We start from the raw sequence: 25422 nt of genomic DNA on the forward strand, positions 1-25422 counted from the left end.
AATCATAAAAATAAAAGAAAAATACCCACTTGCTCAGTGAATAGAGGAGAATAATGTGGACTAAAAATAAAAATTATTTTCTTATTCCCTGATTTTTAATGAATTAAATACCCTCTATGGTATTTCAATTCTCCATGACTAAATATTACTCACCATGGCTTGAAATTTTGAGGGTTCATTCCTCATGACAAAGGCTACAAATTTTGATTTTATCGAGGTCAGAGGACATTTCTATGCTTCTAGCCCTAATTTTCAAGCTAGAGTGACCTTTTTGGCTTATGTTAATTATATAAATCAAAATATCACTTGGAAAATTATGAGAATCATTTTGGTAGGTCTCTTGTGGTCAGAGAAGTAGGTCAGAGAAGTCTAGGAAAAATATTGTGATGCTATGAATGATCGTGTACATTTCTATACCTAATTTCATATACCTTATATTAATTTATGTAAATTATACACTTATTAAAAATAGACAAAATCAATTCCTCACTATCCATAAAAATCATGTTTACTCACTGTAAAAATATCAAAATTATTTGACTTAATCTAAGCACTAAAATGGATTTTTAAGGAAATCTTATATTCTTGTATAAAAATAATTATATTAAATTAAATATACTTAGAAAATTATGAATGTTGCTTTTCTGAGTTCCTTGTGATCGAGTGCATTTTATAAAAAAAAATCCATTTTTGTGAAAATATTTCATTTTTAATATATATTTTGAATTAAAAATAATTAAAATAATCAAAATTTTCAAAATATAAAAAAAGGTTCAAAATATGTGAGAATGTCCCCTGATCACTTAGAATTTATTAGGACGTTTTTTCCTAATTTTTGTAAGTAAAAATGAATTTTTAAAGCTTAAAATGAATTTTTTCATATTTTCCCATTAAGATATATGAAACCAACTTAAAGTTTAGAAATTTTTAATGTAAAGAAGTCTGAAAATATGAGTTCTTATCTAGTTCATATATATTGTAAGTTCTCCAAATATAGAGTTTAGCATTCTATCTTGTCCACTTAAAAATTTTTATTAAGAATAATTATACTTAATATATTATATCCCTAAGCTTAAGAGTTTTTCAAGTTTTATACTATAAAAGAATCAAATGTGGAACCAATTTTTTATTAGGCACAAATCCTCAAACTTCTCTTCCCTTTTTCAGCTTTCTTTTTCTTTTTCTCTATTTTTTTCTCTTTTTTTCTTTTTTTTTTATTTGGCAGGTGAGGATTACTATATCTGGACAGGACTTTAATGATTTTGAATTCCACTCCTCCTTTCCTGAAGCAAAGTTCTCATATAATTTTTTTACTTAAAAATATAATAATAATTTTGAAGATTATTTTTAATAAAAGAAATTTAAGCATTCAAAATAAAAGTCTAACCCTTCTAAATATTTCAAAAATACAATCTCTCTTACGAAAGATAGCTACACAATATTTATCACTTCTAAACTACAAATTTTTAACTTTTAAGTTTTTCATCATTACAATAAGTTTTAACTAAATTCTCTTACTTAATATATAGAGAATGGAGGCAGTGGCTAGGTTTTACTCTGGCATCCATGGCAATTTCGTGTTTCTTCGTGTACTTCCTGGCTGGTGAGATCATTTCAATCTTCTGCATTGTTATATTTCTTACATTTTGTGATGCCTGATCCCAAATTTTTATATGTAAGGATTTATGAAGTTGACACCACTACAGCGTCAAAAACTTGATCCTTATCTGAAAAGTAAGTTGTGTAAAATATATATAATTATAAGCAATTAATAATGAGATTCTACGCAAGTATACATATCGTCATAAAGTAATAATGGGCTTTCTATTTAAGCCCAAGTATCGATCCCATGGGGAAGGTGTAAATTAACAATGATAAATTTTAATAGAAAATTTATAGAAAATCAAACGAATTCACTGTCACTAATTTTGAATGTTGAGATTTTAACAAAACTAAATTACTTAACTATTAGAAAAAATGGAAATTCAACTTTTAAATATTAAATACTAATCTAAAAACTATGTTTAAGTAATAAAGATTTCTTATGTGAAAAAGCATCCTTCCCACTACATGGAAATTCAGGTGAAATGAGATGATATAAATGTTTTTAATATGTGTTGTGCCAAATAAGAGTAATTTTGATTCTCTACCCTGATACAGTGCATAGAAAAGCATTGGCTAATCTTAGGTTTAGTCCTTAAATCCGTGGCAAGGCTAGGAGGATACCGGCTCCCACTCCAGAGCTCCCACTTCCCTTCACCTGAAGGTTAACTCTCGCTTTAGTTTTTAAACAATAAGACCAAATTAGGGATTTTAGTCTGTCACCCTAAAGATTCTCCAATTTTACACCCAACAAAGAATTTGCCCCTATTTATTTGGACTTAATTTCATGAACAAATTTCTCTTTCATGAAATCAAATGTGATCCTCACTATGTTGTAGAACTCATATTCCATTTCCCGGATCATAAGTTTTACAACATATTTTAACAAATCAATTGGTCAGACTAAAAAGTAAATTAAGTTTGGAGTTGAAAAATCATCACAATTTATTTTATATTTTAATTATGGCACATTCATTTTTTCTCTTCATTTTACCATATCTCAGAGTAGGGGGAAAGATAGAGGGAACTACTTAGACTTCATGAGAAATATACGACAAAACACATATTTCATATATAAAATCAAGTTCGTACAACACTAAATAAGTAAACAAACTTATCTAGAACTCTTTATCAAAGCAAATCCTTTGTAGCCTTTCCTTAAAAATGTCAGAAAAAGAAATATCTCACTTTTCTCCTTCTTCAACACTCTTACAGAAAGTTTCACACTAAATCTCACCACAAAAACTCTAAACTATGAAAGTAAAATCACTAATTGAATCCAATATGGTAGTGGAACGAAATGATGTGGAGCAAAAAATGAACATAGAGGAGTGAAAAACGTAGAGGAGCGAATTTTCTGATGAAATTCGGCCCCAAATAGAGCCAAAGATTGATTCTCCAAGAGGTGCTTCCAAAAACTCTTCGAAGTCGTCTAAATACATTGAACCATCTAGAAACGGGGTCTGCACTGCCTTTGGCATTGTTTGCGCTGAGTAAAAATCTCTAGCGTTAAATTGTTATGCACCGTCAGCGCTGCCGACGCTGAGCATTTCTTCAAAAACTTAATTTTGACTCTAAATTTCATCCTTTTTTATTTCATTTTACTTTAAGCCCTAAAAATCAACAACCTGCAAGAAAACATCAAAATACCTTCCATTAAAGTGCAATATCACAAAAAATGAGTATAAAATATGGGTCTAAAAATGCATATATTTTTGGTATATTAAAATCCCTCAAACTTACACATTACTTTTCCTTAAGTAACTTCTCTACTACATAAAAAAAATGACTTATGGTAAAGAATTTAACTTTTAGACTTCCATATTTTAGTTTTCTAAATATAATGTTTTAACTTGAGAAAAATTTAAAACAACTCCAGTTAATACTATAGGTGTAAGAATATTAAGTAATTAAGTCTAAGGTTTCTGATCCTCTATTTCTTTCAAAAAAAATTACAATTTATTATATTAAAGTCACTTAGGAAATTCATATAAAAAAGAACTTCATAAAACTTTATTAATAATAAAGTTAACATTCAAATAAAAAGTTTAGAAAATGTGTCCAAGTCTTTTTCCTTAAGTTGATTCAAGTGAAGCCAATTTTTAATTATGCATCTCCTCAAGCTTCTCCTCACATCTTTTCCTTTTCTTTTTCTTTTTTTTTCTTTTTCTTTTTTTCTATTTCTTTTCTTTTTCTTTTCTTTTTTTTTCTTTTCTTTTTCTGAGGATTATTATATCTGGATAGCCTTTAACGATTTTGAACTTCACTATCCTCTTCTTAAAGTTAAAAACTTTTTACATTTCTTCATTTAACAAATTTATATTAACTTAAAGATTTCATAAAGTTTAATTCTTTTCTTTTTACATGAACCTCTTTAAGATTTTTAATACTTCAAAAATACAAATTTCTTTTACTAACAATAGAAAAAACATAGTATTATTCTCTTTTACCAAATATCTTAGCCCCTAGAATTAACTTTTATTATTGAAAACTTAAATTTACTATATTTTTAGAAACATGAATATAGTACTCAAAATACCAAAGGTCATGTTAAATTTAAAATTTTGAAAATATAGTTAAGTGAGGACAAATAAAATTAAGTTCTTTTCTATAATGATATTTCTTCTCCCCCCTCCCCAAACTTAAATTTTTTAAAAAGATTTTTACATGAAGAACTTTAAAAATGAAGGGTAAAAGAAAGCATTAAATACATAAAAAAAATCATACCTGTTGGAAATTCTGATTTTTTAACATAAATTTTGAAAAGCTACAGCAGTTAATATTAAAACTACAAGGCTAAAAACATTAAATTACACATAATACATATAAAATTTGCTGAGAAAGAGATAATCACAATACATAATAAAGTGTTGAAAATAACAATAGAAATAAATTAAATTCTAAACATGAAATTAGTTTTTCATGTTACAGTTTCACATAACATAACAACAGAGTCTCAACAACAACATAACACAAACAATACAATCACACAATAAAAACAAATACAAACAAACAAAAAAGATCACCAATCATTATCTTCCTCATCATCGACATCTAACTTCTGCTGCTGATATGGAGTATAAGTAGGGTGAATAGGGAACTGAACTGTATGGTCACCCCTCAGGTATCTCACTAAAGCATCATCATAAGCAGCATCATACTCCAAATTTCTGGTGAATTAGATCAATAGTGTGAGCATTTCTGGCCTCCATATTTTGCTTCCTATGATCCATCCACAAAATATCTCCCTGTTAAATCATTATCTGGTCCAACAACTCCCTGTTGTTGGGGTCACTTGAAGTAGGCTCACTAGGGGTTCTAGATGCAGGGGGGTTCTAAAAGTAGAAGGAATGTCCCTGGCATATCTTCCAGATCTACAATCAACATGGGAGTCATAAGTCTTGATGTTAGCAGGCCAATGGGTCTCTGAGGCTCATCCTCTCCTCATCAGATTTGAAATCAACTCCTGCATGATCACAAAGTGTGTAAATCAGAGTAGGGTGCTAGGGTGCGCCAACAGAGTAGGGTGCGCCAATCCACCAGTGGTCTCTCCCAGAGCAATAGATTGAGTTTTTGTATAAATGATAAAGCCTACATTTATATCCATCACTTGTTGAATATAGCAGTTCAGGATGGCTCTATCCTTGGTCAGTTCACTATGATGATTTGTTGGAATCATCCTCCCAAAAATAAAATAGTGTCAGGCTTTAGATACTACATTTAACATAGAAAGGGGAAAGTTAACTTTAACTCCATTTTTTTATTTTCCAAGCCCCTTTTTCACTAGACCCTTTCTAACTAGTTAGAAAAGAAATAACTTCATCTAAAGCCTAATCTGTGGAAGAACATCTATGATATTGGCATCTATAATCATCTTCTAATTTACAAAACTCATTAATTTTTCTTGGAGTAAACTCCAGCCTTTTTCCTTGAACAAAAACAAAATCATTAGAAGCATCAGGAAGGTTGGGATACAATTCCATTACAATCCCAATTATTGCATCAGCAGTAAAATAGCAGAAGTTTTCCCATTACCAAGTGATAATCAATCGTTCAACTTCTCCTATCGGATTTTTAAAACCTCGATCCTGAATTACTTTTTTATTTTCTTGCAAACTATGAAATCGAGCACTGGCTCTAAAGCTAACAAATCTATGCTCGTCATATTCCACTTTTCTTTTGCTCGATCTAGGTGCTATAGAAAATCTAGAAAATTTTGAAAAATCTTGAATAAATCCCAAAAATTCCGAAAATCAAAATGTAAACTAATTTAAAATTAAATCCACTAAGTAAGAGTTCTTCACCAAAGTATTTTTCCAAAATTTATCAAAAAAATTTCAAAATTTCATATCTAGTAAATGTGACAAAAATCTTTAGTGAAAACCAAAAATTTTTACTTTAAAGTGTAGCTCTTACCTAGAGAAGATGAAATTTGAAGTTTTTTTGCCTAAAAAATGCCTCAAATCCACCCAAAATCAAGCCTTAGGTGCAAAACCAATGGTTGAATGTGACTTAAGGGACTAAAAATGGAGGTTTGTAATGAAAATCACAAAGTAAAGGGTTAATTTGCTGCTGTTGGGTCGAGGCTGTCGTCGGCGCCAATGCCAGCGTCGTCGGCGCTGAAGGCCCGAAATTCACTATTTTGAGTTTTCAAATTTGCAATCTCCTTTCAATTTTCTCCAAAGTTTTTAGTATTTTTAAACACAAATTTTTATCTAAATTCATAAAGACACATTTCACAAATAATCATTTTCACAAACAACAACAAACTGTATTTTATTTATGAAAATACACTTTTTACAAACACATTTCACAAATTCATACCTATTAAACAAACTAATAATAAATCAGCGTCGAAATCAAGCCACAACACTAAAAGCTGACACAAAACTATACACATAATCAAAGTTCAAAATTCTAAAGCAAAAACAAACCAAATCAAACCTAACCAAATCCATACAATTTCACTAAAACACATAATTTTTTTTAAGCAAGCAAAGAGTTCACAATATTTAATCATTCAGCCTCATCTTCAGTGCTTTCGCCTCCTCTAATATCTCCCATAGATTGGTAATGAACATATAGGTTGTAGAATGATCGGTACGGGAATTGATCTGTCAAATTTTCTTTGATCCACCCCTTTTATTTAAACATCCAAACTAATCCTGCTTCAAAAGTTCCAGTGTGATCAAAATTCTCTTTCATTTCTAGGTGATCAGAAAGGTACTTGAGATCTCCTACTACATCCATAATACTTTAAAGTTCTCTTTCAATTTTATTCAATTTCTTCTCTAAAGCAAGCGAACTTCCAACTACTGTTGGAATTAATGGAGATGAAGCATGTGAAAAATGATTTATAATAGCATTTAGTGCTTCATTTCCATTACCAACATAATGATCATCGATAGGAATCATAAGCTCCCATGGTAGTAAAACTTTTTTCCCAATTTTCATATGGCACTTGAGATTGACTACAAATTAGAAAAATTGGGAAGGATGCCCAACTCTATAAATTGGCCCATTTATAATGATTCCCATCACAGATTAAAATATAATTGAAGCTATATCAATAGGTTTCTTCATTTGAATGCAGTAGATTAAAATAACACTCTCCATGCTGACTCTACTGATCTTCATAGTAGGGAGTAATTTTGCACAAATAAAGAAATGTCATTATTTCAAAATTGGATTAAGTGATGAAGTAAGGATGAAGTAAAGTAAGAAAACTAATATATCCTTCATCTCGTACTTCCCACATATCACTTTCATCCGCAGAAAATTATAAATATCTTGCATCAAATTTAACGTAGGAATGAAGGCCCTAATCATATGGATTTCAGTTTTCTTGGAAACAATCTCAATCTTATATTATATAATAGAACTTCTTTTCCAAGTTCAAGTTTCTTCTGAATAATCTTCCTATCATGCCATATTTTCATTTTCTCTTTATAGATCTTTGCATTATCATATGCTTCATTTCTATTCTCCTCAAGTTCATTGAGTTGCAATAATCTTTCTCACTTAGATTAAAATTAAATTTATTAATAGCCCAAAATGCTTTATGCTCTAATTCTACAGGTAAGTGGCATGTTTTTCCAAATATCAGTCTATATGGAGACTGTCGGCACTATTTTTGGTTGGATGAATTGCCCGTAAGAAGCTGTCGGTCACCGAAATTGAAATCTCGTCGCCCGCTTCGGAAGGACGTTTTAATTTACATATATATTTAGTTTTAGAAAAATATGAAATTAAACTGAGCCCAGCCCATATTTTTCATAGTTCCCATATTTTTCATAGTTTAAACAAAAGAGCGTTGTACCTCAAATCCTATATATATCCCGAAGGATAAACACAAGACTTGAGGATGAGACTCGATCAAATAAATTAAATAATATTTGACATCCGTTTGGTCTGCAAAACCTTTGTATTTGCCGACAAGTTCCCCTATTTAATATAAGGAATTAAATAGGATTTATATTAAGCTAGGTTTGGACATGCTTCCTATAAGGGCAAGCCCCTATAGTTAATTACATCTTAAATGACCAAAGTCACCTAAGAAGACTCTCGATAAAAATCAGGAAATATTATCTTCAAAGAGTTTCAAAGGGTAGGACTTTTCGACGAGATCGAACGTAGAGGTGTGAAAGGAGATTGGTTTAAATCTGGAAACATTTTGTTGCAGAGTCCAAAGGAGGAAGAACTAGAGGATGTTATGGATCCAGAGGAGAACCTCGGTGACTTCCCAAGCTACCCTAATGTTTGGCTTCAGTTTTGAGGAGAAATATTTAAGGATGAGGAGAAATATTTAGGTGTTTCATCCTGCCAATTTTATTAGTTAGGGCTTACATTTGTGTGAAACGATCACACAAATAGCTTGGAAGTTGTGACGGTTTAGGCCATGATGGACGATAACCTCGAAATCCTAAGATAAGTTAGGGCTTATATTGTATAGCACGACTATACGAAAGCCTAAAGATAAGATGAGGACTTATGTTACATGGGCAAGAAACCTCGAAGTCCTATGGCTTTGTTGTTTATATCTAAGGAAGGAGGATTGGTTCAGCTGGGGACGACAGGTTTTGCTGTTAAAGATGGTTGTGCTGCCCACCATGCTAGCTTCAAGCTCCTTGTCGTGACGAGTTTGAGTTTCCTAGTACATCAAGTTATGATGTCAAATCGGGTGGCCCTACGGTTGAAGTTCTTTAAATTTTATGGGGGCATGTTAAAGTTGATTAGATCGACACCGGTTAGGATCCTACGGTTCCCTCATTTTGGCACCACTATTTTATATTAGATTCACTTAGTCCAAATGAATTTACTAAACTCAACTTAATGAGTTCTATAATTTCATTTAGATTGTGGGAAGCCTCGTTAGCACCGTATGTTACCTCCTCCGAGGGATTCCCAATCATCTCATAGAGACGTCTTAATTTAGTTGAAGTTTTAGTTTTTGTGTGATGTTTGTGATTAAATTGTGAGTTGTTTTATATTTTGGTTGATTTTAGTTTTAGTTTTGGTTTTGGTTTTTTGGCTATCCTGATAGTTTTAGTTTTTATGCAGGGTGGCATCGTTGTTTAACATGCAAATTTGCAGGTATAAAAGTACAATATGAAAGCACAAGAAAGACGACACTAAAAACTGTAAAAGCGTACCTGGCGAGTCTTCTCGTTCCATCACCTGAAACTCAAAAGGCATGTTAGGGCAGTTCATATGAAATAGGGAAGTAAAATTTTGATGACTTATCTAACATTAGGTCATTCTTGGTGGGTCCTTAAGAGTTTAATTAAGGATAATTTTGTTAAGAAAAGCATATTGAGTTTAGTAGACCTTTGAGGTATCTAACAGATTAAGAGGAAGAAATAGGTCCGTGCAACTCTCTCACAGCCTGGTAGAAAATCCTGAGTTCTTTTAAACTCATTATGTTGCTTAATAATTCATCCTGTAAATACCCTTAGTTCTCAGTGAGCATTGATGTCTAAATTATCCCTAAGAGTAAGTTAATTATCATCTGTAATTTAATTTTGAATATTGTGTGGGTGAAGACCCTAGAAGAGGGAAGTTAGTGTTATTGGACCAAATTTTAATCCTAGTTAGCCTTGTAGTGTTTGAAAGACGACTTAGTTTTAATTGAAATTTACTTTTCTAATCCTCATTTAAATGAAAATTTATTTAACCTAAGTCACTACTAAGCCCTTAAGACCTAGGTGAGTGTCTTAGTTAATTTTGAAAATATTAAGCTTTCGGTGATCATGATTCTTTATTAAAATTTTATTTGAAAATCAAAATAGGGGTATTATATTGATTAATTATTGACTTCAAAAGTCATACTCCTAAGTCCTGGGTTCTTTTTATTTTAATAAACTTCCAATTTTAATAATTTAGAAATTTATTAACTTATCTTTTCAATTAAGAAAGTGAGGTTGGTTTCTATCAATTAACCCTTTGTGTTTCAAACATCCAAATTAAGATTAGAGGTTACCCATTTCTCTCCTTGAATTCTCTCCTTGAATTAAGCCTAAATGTTAATTAAGGCTAAATTTCAAAAATTACACATTTACCCCGGAGGCTCTAACACTTCATAATTTATCAAATTAGATTCAAATGACTTTGAAATTTTTATCTTACCTCATTCATGGGTCAATTAAGACATCAGAGGAGAAAATGTGATTTTTCAAAATTTAATTTAATTTATATAATTATTGTCATGCAAAAATAGGATTTTCAAAGAAAGTTCCTAACTTGACCAAGGGAAATGCTAATCCCTTGAAATTTTTACTAGAAGTAGAATTAAATTAGAGAAGCCTTTGGACAAAATTTCATGATTTTTTAAATTTTATTTGAATTTTAAGAATTATTTTAATTTCTGGGGTATTTATTAAATCTAAAATATTTTAAATGGAGATAATTAATTTTAATATTTTTGAAAAATCCTCCTGAGGTTAAAGAACTTAGAGGAGAAAATTTTATATTTTTCTGAGTTTTATTTGATTTATTAGAATTATTTTTAGTAAAAACTCATTTTTAGCCTTTAAAAATTATTTTTTTAGCTTTGAAATTCAGTTTCTTTATTTAGAAAATCAGGAAAAATATTCTAATTGATCCTAAGTGCTTAGGAAGCAATTTAGAACATTTCCATGAGTTTTATTATTTTTGTGATTTTTATGGATTTTTAATTATTTAAATAATTAAAATAGGTTAAAAATAAAGTTTTAATTTTAAACTCCATTTTATTTTTAGAAAATACCCCTAATCATAGAGAACTCAAAAAATATGTTTTTATAAAAGTTTGAGTTATATTTGATTTTTTAAAAATCATTTTAGTGCCAAAAAAATTAATTAACTTGAAAAATTAATTTAAGTTATCAAATGAACTCAAAATGCTTTGGAATTTTTATACTGAGTTCTCTGGATTCTAAATAACAGTGGATATCAAAAATCAAGTCATTTTGTTGTTTATATTTTTCAAAATTAATTATCTTAGTGATTTAGGGTTTGTGAAGATTAGGTGTATTTTGAATGACTTGGCTCATGAGAAATTTTTCCTAAAGGCTCTCTGGTTATTATAAACTGTCCAAAATTTTCTTGGATTTCTCTAAGCAACATGCTAATTTCCATTATTAATTTAAGCAAATAATGAATATAAACTTGAAAAATATGATTCTCTATCTAGGGACCTCTTCTGACTTTAGAAAAGTCAGGGAATGTTCCTTTTAATAGAGAATAACATGCCAAAATTTTAGGCCATAGTGATATCACTACATGCATGGAGAATCAAAACATCCAAATCAGTGTTTAATTAATTAAAAATAAAATATGCATCACATGGACTTAAAATTATTTCCACATTGTTTTTCTCTGTTCACTGAACAAAAGGATTATTTTATTTTATTTTTGTGATTTTTCTACACCAAGATATGAATTTTTAAAGCTAGGGATAATTTTCTAATTTTTTAAATACCTATTTATCTATTTAAATGCACGGCACCACCTCAACCTATGGCGGCTCTGAAGCTCCACAGAGCGCTCTCCCATTTGACGCCGCCATCCACCTCAGCGCTGACTCAGCCCGCAGTTTATGTTCCGAGGTGCTGTCCGGCTTGATCTCGACCGTCCATCCGATACACGCGCGATCGAACAGCTCGAACGATGCTCTATCATCATCCCCGATAGCCTAGCCCGGGAACCGTCCATCTTTCGAGCTTGATATCTTCCTCATTTCTCAACCAAATTAAATGAATTTTTTTTTAAATGCTCGTCTAGACTAGAGGAACATATCCTTACAGTTATGATGCCATGAAATCAACTCAAAACAAATGGAGAGTTCAAATAGGCTCAGGAATAAGAGAAGTTTTATACCTTGGCTCTGAGAAGTGAAGCTTCAATTAGTGGTTCTTAGCACGTTTGTTGGGATCCAATGAAGCTAGGGATTGAGCCTCTAGTCTTGATGTAAATCCTAGGTGTGAGTTTGATCAAGACAAATTTTGGATGTTGGTCTAGAGCTATTGTAGAGGCTATTTCAGAGGGTAATTTGATGGGGCTTTGTCTTCTCCTACTATTGTTAAGGTGTGGGCACAAGCAATTGAAGTTTGGTGGAGTTTTCAGGGATGTCCCGTTTCTACCTTAATTTTCAAGCTCAAAACTAGGGTTACACAAGGGGAATCAAGGCAATGGAATGATAGGAATGGGCTGTGGAGGTCTCAAAGAAGCTCTGTGAGTGATTTGGGAAGCACTCTTTGAGAAAATTTTTAGCACCCCTCCCATGGTCGTGTGACATTGACTTTATATATGCTTAAAAATACAAGAATTTGGTACTGCTACTAGAAGATTTAAAACTAGAAGATTTAAATCCCCAACTTGACAGCAGTTATAGATTTGATAAAGATGTCTATAAAATATTCAATAATTACAAAGTCACACTTATAATTACAAAGTCACACTTATCGCAAGTATACATATCGTTATCAAGTAATATACAGGGCTCTAATGAAGTCATGAATATCGATCCCACAGGGAGTAATATTAGAGGCTACAAACTAAGATTTAAAAAATCAATACTTAAACACAACAATATAGTTCAAATTGCATATTTGTCACAAATAGGAAATTGAAATAAAAATGTAATTTTAATAAACTCTTTATTAACTAATTCTAATAATAAAGTTTCTAATGTGAAGTTCAATATAAAAGAAAGTATCCTTATCCTTGTCAAGAAATTTAAGTGAATGGTTAAATTGAATCAGTTCAAATTGTATTGTGCCAAATAGGAGCATACCTATTCCTTACCCTTTAGACCAGGCATAAAGAACATTGACGAATCCTATGCTTGGTTACTGAATCTGCGGCTAGGCTGCGAGGATACCAGCTCTCACTTCGGAGCTCCCACGTTTCCCTCACCTGAGGGCTAACATCTACAATTCAGCTCCCAAACGATAGGACCAAATTGAGGATTTTAGTTTGTCACTCTAAAATCTCCAATTCTACACCCGATAATTTTTCCCCTCGCCTGAGGGTTAACATCTACACTTCAGCACCCAAACGATAAGACCAAATTGAGGATTTTAGTCTGTCACTCTAAAATCTCCAATTTTACGCCCGATAATTTTTATTTCCCTATTAATTTGCACCCAACTTTTAAGTACTTTGACCTCCCTTAATCTTGGATGTAATCCTCACTTTAGTTCAACGTATTTTAACAAATCAATTGGTCATATTGAAAGTAAATTAAGATTAAAATGAAAAGATCATCACAACTTCTTTATCATTCTCATGGCACAACCAATTTAAATCACGATTTCACAAAATCTCAAGACAAGGAGAAAGATAGAGAAAACTACTCAGATTTCATAGAGAAGATACGACAAAACTTAGAATTTATATATAAAAGCAAAGTCATACAAATTTCAATAAGTAAATACAACTTATCTCTAATTCCTCCCCAAGCAAACTCCTCGAAGTTCCTCTAATCTCTTCCTTTCTTTACAGCACACAGAATTCTCCTTCGAAGCGGCAAGGAGGAAGAAATCTCTCACTTTCCTTCCACTCTTACAATCTCTCGAAGAATTCCTCACAATACTAACCACTCTCTACACTCTAATGGGCACCACAAACAACAAAGACTCAGCGGACCCCCTAGGAACCCACTTTTTTGGCCTCCAAATGTTTTTTTTAAAGTTGTAGAAGAGTTCTCAAGAGTTGCTCAAGCACCCCTTCAAAAATCATCCACATTCAATGCATCTGTTGAGAGAACTGACGTGCTCGCCGTCGACGGTCTTGATGGCATCGCCGGTGGCCTTCAAGAATATTTAAGTCTGGACTCTCGGGAAAAACCCGTCATCGGCGACGTAAAGCCCGCTGTTGGCGCCTAAGTTAAACTCTTCATATTTTGGTCCTTTCTGCTCCAAATTTTCTCCTTTTTGCATCTTTTTGTTCCAATAACCATAATTCAACATACCTGCAACAAAACATCAAAAGTATCTTTCTTTAAACTACAATATCAAAATCAATGTAAAATAGGTATGAAAATCTCAACAAATTTTCCTTTGGTCATCATAAAGGTGAGTTTTTATAAAAATGGCCATGGGGTAGCTCTTAGGACAAATGTTTGGGTACATTGTGGTGCTTAGGTGGAGCGCAGAGGAGCTCTACAATTTGATTTGGCTGAGCTGGCCTCTAAGTTTAATTTGGGTGAAATTCAAGAGAGAGTAGCCCTCAGTTTTGGCTTCTCTGGTGACTAGGCTGGTCGGTCATGGCAGGGGGAGGTGGCTAGGAGCTTAGGGCATCCAGGGGAATCTTTCAAAGCAGTTTAATGCAATGGGGCTTAATTTTGGTAAGGGTATCTTAAGCATGTGCATTTTTGGAAATAAAATCCCTTAATTTCAGGGAGTTTTGGTCCATGTCTTATTTTAGGTGGTTAGATGGGTTTTGGGTCAGTGTTAAGGTCTAACCAATGGCTGAGGTGGAGTTAATTTGATGACTTTGGGGTAGTTATGTCATCTTTAATGCATAGGTTCAATGCGGGTTCAAGTGATCAAAGTTTGGGTTTGGGCTAGGTTATCCATGTTAATTGGCCTAATTGATTGATCAAGATTATGTAGATGATTGTTATGAAGATTTATGGTGAAGGGTTGATGTGATTTTGAGTTCAATTGGTAGGTCAATTTGAGGGATTTTTGAAATTTGTGGCTAATTTTGGAGATGTTAGGTTAGACTTGGGTTTAATTTGGGCTAGAGTTGGGTTATGAACCAATTGAGGATTTAATTTGATGTGGGTGATTGTCATAAAGAGTTTTGGATATCAATTGGGTGGAAATTTTTGGGTTATGGAGTTCAATTTGGTGGAATTTGGAGACATGGCCAATTTAGGGCAAATTTGGGGGTTTTATATGCTTATAAAATCTATCATATTTGGATCCCAATCTCTAATTGAGCACTCACCAAGGCTAATTGAAGGTTAATTTTGTTGTATGGGGATGTTATGAAGTTTTTTTAACACAAATTGTGGCCAATTGAGTGGGCTATGGGTTCAATTTGGTGGAACCAAGTCATAGAGCCAAAATTGGGTTTTTGGTTTAGCTCAAAATTGGGTTCAAATCATTGACCAATTCAGATTGGATTTGGTCTAGATTGGTCACATCAAGGGTTTAATTTGAGGTTAGAATTGAAATTTAATTTGAGTTTAGAATTGAAATTTTGTTAAATTGAGACGAATCAGACAGACATTTGGAGTAATCTGAGGAACAAAAATATGGGCCTGTAAAGGGAAATTTGGGGGTTTTGGTCAAAGATGGCCAAATTGGCCAAATTGGGTCATGTGATAGTTGAAAAAAATGAAATTGGGAATATTTGGAAATTTTTTGGATTTTTTGGAATTTTAGGCTAAGGAGGTGTATTTTGGTAATTTGGCCAATTTTGGTGATTTTGGGTAGTTTGGGTGTTTTCAAGGTGTTTGCAATGATTTTTTAACCAAGTTGGTTATTTTGGGTAGATTTGGAAATTTTGGCCAATCACCCTCAATAAGCCATGGACCAATGGAAACCCCATTTTGGGTCCTCTATGTAGTGGTCTTAGCCAAACCCTAGCCTGGGGTTAGTGAGTTTAGGGGACCACATACAGGAGTCTCCCAAAAGTATTAAGGGACCAGAACCTAGAAATTCTGGTTTTTGGGTAGTGAGTGATTTTGAGTGGAAGTGATTGTAAGTGAGTTCTTTAGCCCTAGACCAACACCTAGGGTCAACCCTAAGGTCCAACAGTCCTAAGGGTGACTCATCTTGACTTCCCCTATAATGACCCCACCTACTAAGCGCTAGAGGTTAGGACCAATATATGGAACTTCAAGTTGAGCAGAAAAGAGTTTGGAATTTCTAATGGTGAGGGCTCCTTATCTAGTTTTCTAAGAATAGTCAATTGGAAAGTCTTATGGCTAGACCACAGGCTATTAAAGAGGAAAAACTAAACCTCAACCAAACGTGAGGTCAATAAATTGACCCGCAATAGGTATGGTGTGATGGGCAAACACACCGCGCATATTGGCGTTGATCGATGAGATCAACATAACCAATACAAATTCCTAAGTCAACAGACCCAGAAGCATGTGTAGAATTGTGTATGTGATTTGTTTATGCTGGGGATTTAGCAGGTGATCGTCTGATTGAAATCACAGAGTAGGGACTATTATTGGGGATCAGAGAATGAATTTTGAGTTATGAAATTTCAGGTATCTATAAAGAATGGGAGTCAGTATATAGGTGTTGACCCCGAGGTGGGAATTGAAATTTGGGTATCAATCCTGAAATAAGAATCAGATGCCATAATCCATTTAAGGTGGTCTTGAAACTTATTCCAAAACATGGGAATTGGATTGTGTAGGAGGACTCATTCGAGATGGAAAACACAGAGGCTCACATCCAGCTCCAAAGGGTGACAACAGTGTAGAAGACGACAACCGTTAAGGATATGTCTCCAGAAAGGAAGGACTGTACCAGTTCGAGTTACCACTAGGAAGTTATATTCGAACTGACATGTGACAAGGAGAATATATATGTCACGTTAGAAAGGAAAGCACTGGGACTCACATCCAACCCAAGCGATGATGAGGAAAATATCTGCTACATTAACGAGGAAAGCACTAGGACTTACATCCAACTCAAGAGCTAACAAGAAAATATATGTGTCACGTTAGCACGTTAGGAAGGAATCACATCCAACCCAAGCGGTGATAAGAGAATATATATGCTACATTAAGAAGGAAAGCACTAGGACTCATATCCAACTCAATAGGTAACAAGAAAGTATGTGTGCGTCACGTTAGGAAGGAAAGCGCTAGGACTCATATCCAACCCAAACAGTGATAAGTAAATATGTTTGTCACATTGAGCAGGAAAGCACTAGGACTCATACCAACTCAATAGGTAACAAGAAAGTATATGTGGGTCACGTTAGGAAGGAAAGCACTAGGACTGACATCCAACCCAAACGGTGACAAGGAAATATGTTACGGTGACAAGGAAATATGTTTCTAGGACTCAAATCCAACTCAATAGGTAACAAGAAAGTATGTGTGCGTACTCAATAGGTAACAAGAAAAGTATGTGTGCGTCACATTAGGAAGGAAAGCGTTAGGACTCACATCCAACCCAAACAGTAACAAGGAAATATGTTTCTTACATTGAGAAGGAAAGCACTAGGACTCATATCCAACTCAATAGGTAATAAGAAAGTATGTGTGCATCACGTTAGGAAGGAAAATGTTAGGACTCACATCCAACCCAAATGGTGACAAGGAAATATGTTTGTTACATTGAGAAGGAAAGTACTAGGACTCATACTAGGACTCATATCCACTCAAATCCAACTCAATAGGTAACAAGAAAGTATGTGTGCGTCACGTTAGGAAGGAAAGCACTAGGACTCACATCCAACCCAAACATTGACAAGGAAATATGTTTATTACATTGAGAAGGAAAGCACTAGGACTCAAATCCAACTCAATAGGTAACAAGAAAGTATGTGTGCGTCACGTTAGGAAGGAAAGCGCTAGGACCCACATCCAACCCAAACGGTGACAAGGAAATATGTTTGTTACATTGGGAATGAAAGCACTAGGACTCATATCAAACTCAATAGGTAACAAGAAAGTATGTGTGCGTCACGTTAGGAAGGAAAGTGCTATAACTCACATTCAACCCAAACGGTGACAAGGAAATATATTTGTTACATTGAGAAGGAAAGCACTAGGACTCATATCCAACTCAATAGGTAACAAGAAAGATATGTGTGCTTATGTAGAATATATGCAAATTAACACATGGGAATTTGTGGGGAATATGTGAATAGAATATGTGAATGATTCGGGAGCCTTAATATCCATTAAAAGGGGCCTCACACCGATCCTCAGAGAATTTGAAGTTTGAAGAAATCAAAAGCAATAATATCCATTAAAGGGGGCCTCACACTGATCCTCAGAGAATTTGAAATTTGAAGGAATCAGAAGCCTTAATATCCATTAAAGGGGGCCTCACACTGATCCTTGGATAATTTGAAATTTGAATGAATCAAAAGCCTTAATATCCATTAAAGGGGGCCTCACACCAATCCTTGAAGAATTTGAAATTTGAAAGAATCGGAAGCTTTAATATCCATTAAAGTGGGCCTCACACCGATCCTTGGATATGGGGAGTCAAAATTTGGGTATTGACCCCAAGAGTCACATGAAAACAGTGTAGAAAGTTTGTGATATTGAATTTGCAAAAATGTGTCATGTGAAAAGGTTGATTTTATTAAAGAAGATTTGTAAAGTTTTGTGGTGTTTTATGCAAAATGTGAAATTCAGCGGGGATGTGGAGAAAGTTAATGCAGACAAAGATGGTTATGTTGCGCGCACAAAGAGTAAGAAACTTTGAAGACGAGAGAATCCACTCAATATATTCATTTTCTTTTCTTGTTGTTTTTATCACATTTAATTTTTTCAAAATATTTCTTTAAAATTTTAATTCTTTAAAATTTTAATTTTAATAAAATTTTAATTTTAATTGGTTGATTCTTAAAAAAATTTTTTTTTGTTGTTATTTACATATATAAAAAAAATTTATTTAAATTTATTTATTGTTAAAGGTTTGTTATTTTGTTCTTCATTCAAGTTATAGTCCATGTCAAAGTACATTCAGAACAACTCATGCCTTGAATACATTGTAGGCTGAATATATCAGATACATATCTTGTTACCAAAAAAAAAAAAAAAGAAAGTGAACCCTCTGATAATCTGTATCAGGTATGACGAGCTCCTGATCTAGCAAACCTTCTAAGCCATGCTCCAGGATAAGCGTTCCCTTCGCATGTACTTAGAGGTATAACCCTTCCATAGCTCGTACGACAGTAACTCTTCTAGTTCCGGGTCTGGCTGGAATCCATGTGGTATTTTGCTGTCGTCCATCCTATGGAAGGTCACAGACACCCTACGGCGTCGTACCCCTGGAATGCAATGTTTGGTGACATCTGCACCATTGCCTTTAAGAACGAGCACTGAGCCAACTGGTAGGGGAATCTCCACAGAGCCTCTGAACTCACCAGGGTCGATGATGTCAATTTCTTTCCCAAATAAGATGTTATTTTTACTCATGAATGAGACCATACAAAAAGGCCTCATGAAGTCATGGTGATCAATGTGAGGAGGTATGCAGTCTCCCTTGTCATATATGTTGATAATACAATTATTTGGAATGCAGGTAACAGACAGAATACTCCAATGACATTTTTTTTATCATCCACTTTATCATTGGAGGTAGTGGATCTACTTGGTCGTGTTTGAGGATCTCAGGTAGATTCACCTGTCTGTCATTTATTAAGTTGTAGCAGTAGCCACACTAGATATTAATCCTCCCTTTTCCTCGCATCCATTTCCTCGGCTCGGAATAGGTCCTTTCCATAAGTAAACCTGCTCGACCTCTGTCCCTTAGGTCAAAAATGCAATCAAGAATACTTTGTTTGTCAGTCTCTGAGAAGACTCTGGTATAGAGTTCTAATTCCTCCAATATGTTGATGAATTTCCCCTGGAATTCTTTGTAAAATTCAAATTCTCTTTTAATTACTTTGCTTATTTTGTAGTACTCCATCGTGCTAGGAGTTGGTAGCTATTGCGGGCGTTCCTCCCTCTGAACATTGGCAGGAACCCAAACTGGCGCTGGCTGATCTGGAATATGAGGATCGGCATCTAGCGGGATGTACGACCTTGGGCTCCATGGTACATATTGATCTGTCCCCAGTGGGATGTATGGCTCATCCATCATAAAATCTGAAGTCTGAGACCCATCGATGCTAGAGGTATACTCTTCTAATGTACTAAAACGTTGTAAATGTAGAACATTGCAATCCGGGCATTCTACAATTGCCCCTGTGGCTGATGTCCCTACAGGTATTTCAGCGTTGCACGTTGGGCAACCCTTGCATAAAACATCTGAAGCTGAAAGTGTATCTAACTCTGCGACGAACCACCCCGGTTCTTCATCTGTGGTGAGTAGGCTGGCAGAAGTTTCTTTCAGGCCTGGATCATAAATATGCCCCTTACGAATAGGGGTGAGTAAGTTATTTGTCTCTCTCTGACATTTGTGTTCTTATCGTAGAAAATCCCTTTGCTTTTGTGGATGGCGTTCCCGCGTTGTGTCCTACAAAGCAAAGTACTTGGCAGTCTTTTGCTATTGGTGGCTACTAGGCCTCCAGCTGGTGTAGCTATCATGGAGGGCAGATGGCTGGGCCCTTCCATCAGATCTTGCTCTATTATCACGTTCTTGCCTTTGTGTAGTGCATTATCTTTGGCGGTCACCCTTAGCAGTGAAGGCAATCCCTCTTTCTCTTTGCAGCTGACCATATTCATGAGAGGACCTTTGTAGTCCATGTCAACCTGGTTAAAATCCATGTTGAAGTTTACTCATTTAGTTCGAGGTTCCAGCCATCCTTGAAAGCAAAGATCAGCCTTTGTCCCGATATTTTTTTGCAAACGACAGGAAAAACGTCAGTGGGTCGAAACTTAGCATGAATAAGAACAAAACAAAGTATTTATTGAAGTGAATTTTGGCTTATTTTAGTGAAATGAATTGTTTATTTATGTATGAATTTTGTTTAATTTTTGTGGAACATTAAGTTTAAAAGTGGAAAGAAGAAAATTTGAAGTTTAACATATTTTTCTCAAAATTTTCATTATAGTGAGGTTAATTACAAAATTTGGACCCGGTCATAGAAATTTGGCCACATAGATAACCCCAAAACAATCAAAGTTTCAAAGTTTTAAAGCAAGCAAAGGCAAGCTACATCAGGTTGTGTAATATGTTTCCATATATCATCCATTTATTGGTAACATGGGTCTTTCACCATGGAAGTCCACTAACTGTTAGGCTCCGGTAGGCTCCTCTTGTGTAGACCTTTTCAACGACAAATGATCCCTCCCAAGTTGGCTCAAATTTTCCACCTATTTTGTGGCGTACAAGAATAGGTCTTTTGAGCAAAAGTACGAGGTCGCCAAATTTGAATGTCCTTAGGCGGACAAATTTGTCTTGGGCTTGTACCATCTTTGCCTGGTAAAGTTCCAAATGTTGTTGTGCCTCTAGTCATTTTCCCTCAAAACTTTCTTATTCTTCAAGTCTGAGTTTTGCATTTTCTCTTGTTGTGAGTTGGTTGGCAACAACAACTCTAAGAGACGGTGTCTGGATTTCTAGTGGTAGTACGGCCTCGGACCCGTACACGAGCATATAGGGTGTACACTGAGTGGGAGTCCTGAAAGTCGTCCGGTAGGCCCACAAGGCTTCTAATAGTTTTTTGTGCCAATCCATTTTATTTTCATCCAGTGTTTTCTTCAAAATCTTTACCAGTATTTTGTTGAAGGATTCAGCCGGACCATTTGCTCTGGGATAGTAAATCGTAGAGTATCTCCAATCTATCTCATGTCTTTTGACGAAATTATTGATCTTTGTGCTTCTGAAAGCTATCCCATTGTCAGAAATTATTCTTCGTGGTACTCCAAAATGGTAGACAATTTGGCTTTTAAAAAATTGAAGGATGTGTTGTGTCGTAACCTCACGTAACGGTACTGCCTCTGCCCATTTAGAGAAGTAATCTGTAGTGACAAGTATAAATATGTGTCCTTTAGAAGATCAAGGATCTATCGGACCTATTATGTCTGTGCCCCAACAATCGAATGTTTGAATGTCTACGAGGCAACAATTGGGTGTAGCACATTCAGAGGCTGGTGTAAGACTACCCCATGCACTTGGCATTGGTGGCATTTTATGGTTGTATCCACGCAGTCGGACATCAGTGCTGGCCAATAATACCCGAGTCTCTTAATCTTCATTTTCATTTTTGGCCCTGGCTGGTGAGCACCACACAATCCTGCATGTACCTCTATGATAGTATTCTGTGCTTCTGCCTTGCTCAAACACCGTAGCCACATTTGGTTGAATGATTTTCTGTAGAGAACGTTTCCCATCAGAGCTTAAGACATGGCCCTTCTTGTGATATGATGCGCTTCAAACTTGTCTTCTGGTAGCTTTCTAGTGTGCAAATATTCTATTAATGGCTTGCATCAATCTTCATTGATGTCCGCAACTATATTTATTATTTCTTCTTTTTGGAGCTTGTGTGGAGTTTTGAGGTTGATCTAGGACAAGACTTATTTTCCTTGCACTGTGATTTCAATGGAATCTTTTGGGAGACATGTCATTTCCTTAGCAAGTTTTTCTAGAGCTTCGGCATGGGCATTATCTCCCCTAGGAATGCGTTAGAAAGTCACATCAGTAATCTGTTCCAGGAGCTTCATCATGTACTGATGGTATTCTGCAAATCTTGGTTTCAAAATTTTTTATTGTCTGGCAACTTGCTGGATGACGAGTTGGGAGTCTCCATAGATGACAATGTTTGTTATATCCATGTTTGGTTTGTTATATCCATTGAGATTGTCATTCCCAATCTGGTGATTAAAGCTTCATATTCTGCTTCATTGTTGGTGCACGGCTCTGTCAGGTGGTATGAGAACCTCAACATCCCCTTGTCTGGTGTGATAAAGATCAAACCAATCCCTGCTTTGCCTGATATAACCGTGTCTGATCCTTTATCTTTTCTAGCTAACGAAGCACCATCGAAGTACATCTCCCAGCATTGCGCACTGAAAAAATTTCAATTGTAGTATTTGTTTGTCTAGTAACTCATCATTGAGAGAAGACCTAGCTGGCAGTGGGTGTGCAACAAGAAAGTGCTAGTATTTGTCCCTTGATAGCACGAAGGGGAATAAAAGTTATATCACATTGCAATAAGATCATTGACCATCTTGCTAAACGTCCGGAGAGTGTTGGTCAGGTCATCAAATATTGCAATGGATTAACTTTTGAGATTAGGGTAATCTTATGAGAAAGCATGTAATGTCTAAGCTTTTGAGCAACAAAAATCAATGCCAGACAATGCTTCTCATTAGGTGGATACTTTATCTCCGTAGGTATTAGGCGATGACTCAAGTAGTAGAGTGCATTTTCTTTACCCTCATCATTGTTTTGGGCTAAGAGGACTCCAAGAGAGTCATCTAAGGTCGTGATATAAAGTATCTATGGTTTCCCTAGAATAGGGGCTGCCAAAATAAAAGGTGTCATTAAATATTTGTTAACATCTTCAAAGGCCCGCTGGCATTTCTCTTCCCAAATAAATTTGATGTTCTTTTCAATTAATGCTGAGAAAGGCTAACACCTACCTGAGAGATTAGAAATAAAGTGTCTCAGATATGCCAACTTCCCATAGAAGGAACATAGTTTTTTCAAGGTTTTAGGAGGAGGCATTTCCAAGATAGCTTTAATCTTATCCGGGTCGATCTCGATTCCCCAATGACGGACAACAAATCCTAGAAATTTTTCGGAAATAACGCCAAAGGCACACTTTAAGGGATTCATTTTAAGGTCATATCGTTGTAACCGTTCGAACACAATTCTCAAATCATACAAATGGTCTATTTTTTGTTTACTTTTGATGAACAAATCATGTTTTATATTTCCTATTTGGATTTGATGACCAGATCATCCACATAGCACTCTACATGGTTGTGAATGAGGTCGTCAAAAATTTTCATCATTGCTCGTTGTATGTAGCTCCAGCGTTCCTTAACCCAAACAGTATTACTATGTAGCAGAAAATTCCGATCTCCAATCAATGTTCTGAAGGCTGTAGTGTTGCATCCTCGGGAGCCATCTTGATTTGGTTGTATCCCGACGATCTGTCCATGAAGGAGAAAATTTCATGTGTTGAAGTGATATCCACCATCATCTCTGGTATGGGTAGTGGAAATTCATCTTTTGGACTTGCCTTGTTCAAATCTCTGAAGTTAACACAAACACGGATCTGTTCATTTTTTTTCTTTACAGGTACAATGTTAGCTAACCATGTGGGGTATTGCTCTTCTTTTACAAAGTTAGCGTCTATTAATTTCATCACCTCGACGATGACTTGTTGCTTTATTTCGAGGAGCATTCTCCTGGGAGCTTGTTTTACTGAGGTTATATTATTGTCCACCCCGAGTTTATGGACTGCAACTTTTGTTGACAGTCCTAGCATTTCATCGTACCTCCATGCAAAACAATCTTTGAATTCTATTAATAGTTTGATCAATTCTGCAGATTCTTCGTCATTGAGTAGAGAACTTATAAATGTAGGTCGTGGTTGTTTTTCAGTTCCGAGGTTAATCTCTTTCAATTCATCAATGTTAGATTTAATTTCCTAATCAAATTCAGGGGGAGCATCTTCTATTAGTTGATCATTAAAGTCATCCTCTATATCGAGGCAATCCTCTTCTGACTCACAAGTAACAATCATGCAAAATTCAATCAACTGGTCCGATTGTACCAAATCTGAGACCCTCTTTTGAATTTGGAGTTCAACCTTTGTCATTCCATAATTGTTCAAAAATTTGAAATTTATCTTTTGGCATTTGTTTTGGTAAGTGTCCATGTTGAATTAATTTTTTAACACAAGGCGAGAAGTAACCAAAAGGCAATCCAATTAATTCATTAGGATCATCATCCAAGTTTACATATTTTTCAAGCTTAGTAGAGGTAGAAGCACTGTAAAAATTTGATCAGCTTCAAACCAACACTAAGGACTTCCTTGACCTCTAAACTCTTGATCTTTTGAGGGAGAATTGGAATAAGGGTCATAGCATTCACATAGTTGTTTATCCTATCATACATCATTTCATATTCATTCTTCTCTGTATCTTATAAAGATATCTCGTACTGAGGTTTCTTTTGTCTTTTCATCATTATCTCATCTTCAGAACTGTCTTCATCATCAATGTTGATGGTTGGCCTAGTCCATTCAACAATTAAATTGATCCTTCCTCGTCCACGTCCCCGGCCTCGACCTCGGGTGCGTGAATTAAAAGAACTTTCACTAACTTGTTATAAGGGAGTGGTGGAAGATTGCTAAAGTGGAGTTGAATGGCCTCCTCTTCGTAATTCTTCTGAATCTTCATCTTTATTTGTGATAACTTCACAAGAGAAGATAGTCCTCTTTGGAGGCGCGTAGTAGGCAGCATCTTCGTGGATACCAACTTCATGCACTGAAAATGGTTGTAGGTCTCCTTTGATGCAATTTTTTTGACCATCTTTGTGGTATTTGATGCATTTGTGTAGAGATAACGGAACCATATTATGCTCATGAATCCATGTTTGACCCAGTAGAGCGTTAAAAGAGGTCTTGGCGTCGATGATATGAAATTTAGCGGTTTTCACGAGTTCTCCAACCTTCGTAAGTAATGTAATTGATCTGAGGGCTCTTTCTCTGAGGGCTCTTTCTCCT

This window comes from Phalaenopsis equestris, unplaced genomic scaffold (assembly GCF_001263595.1).
Source record: "Phalaenopsis equestris unplaced genomic scaffold, ASM126359v1 Scaffold001082, whole genome shotgun sequence".
Taxonomy (NCBI): domain Eukaryota; kingdom Viridiplantae; phylum Streptophyta; class Magnoliopsida; order Asparagales; family Orchidaceae; genus Phalaenopsis; species Phalaenopsis equestris.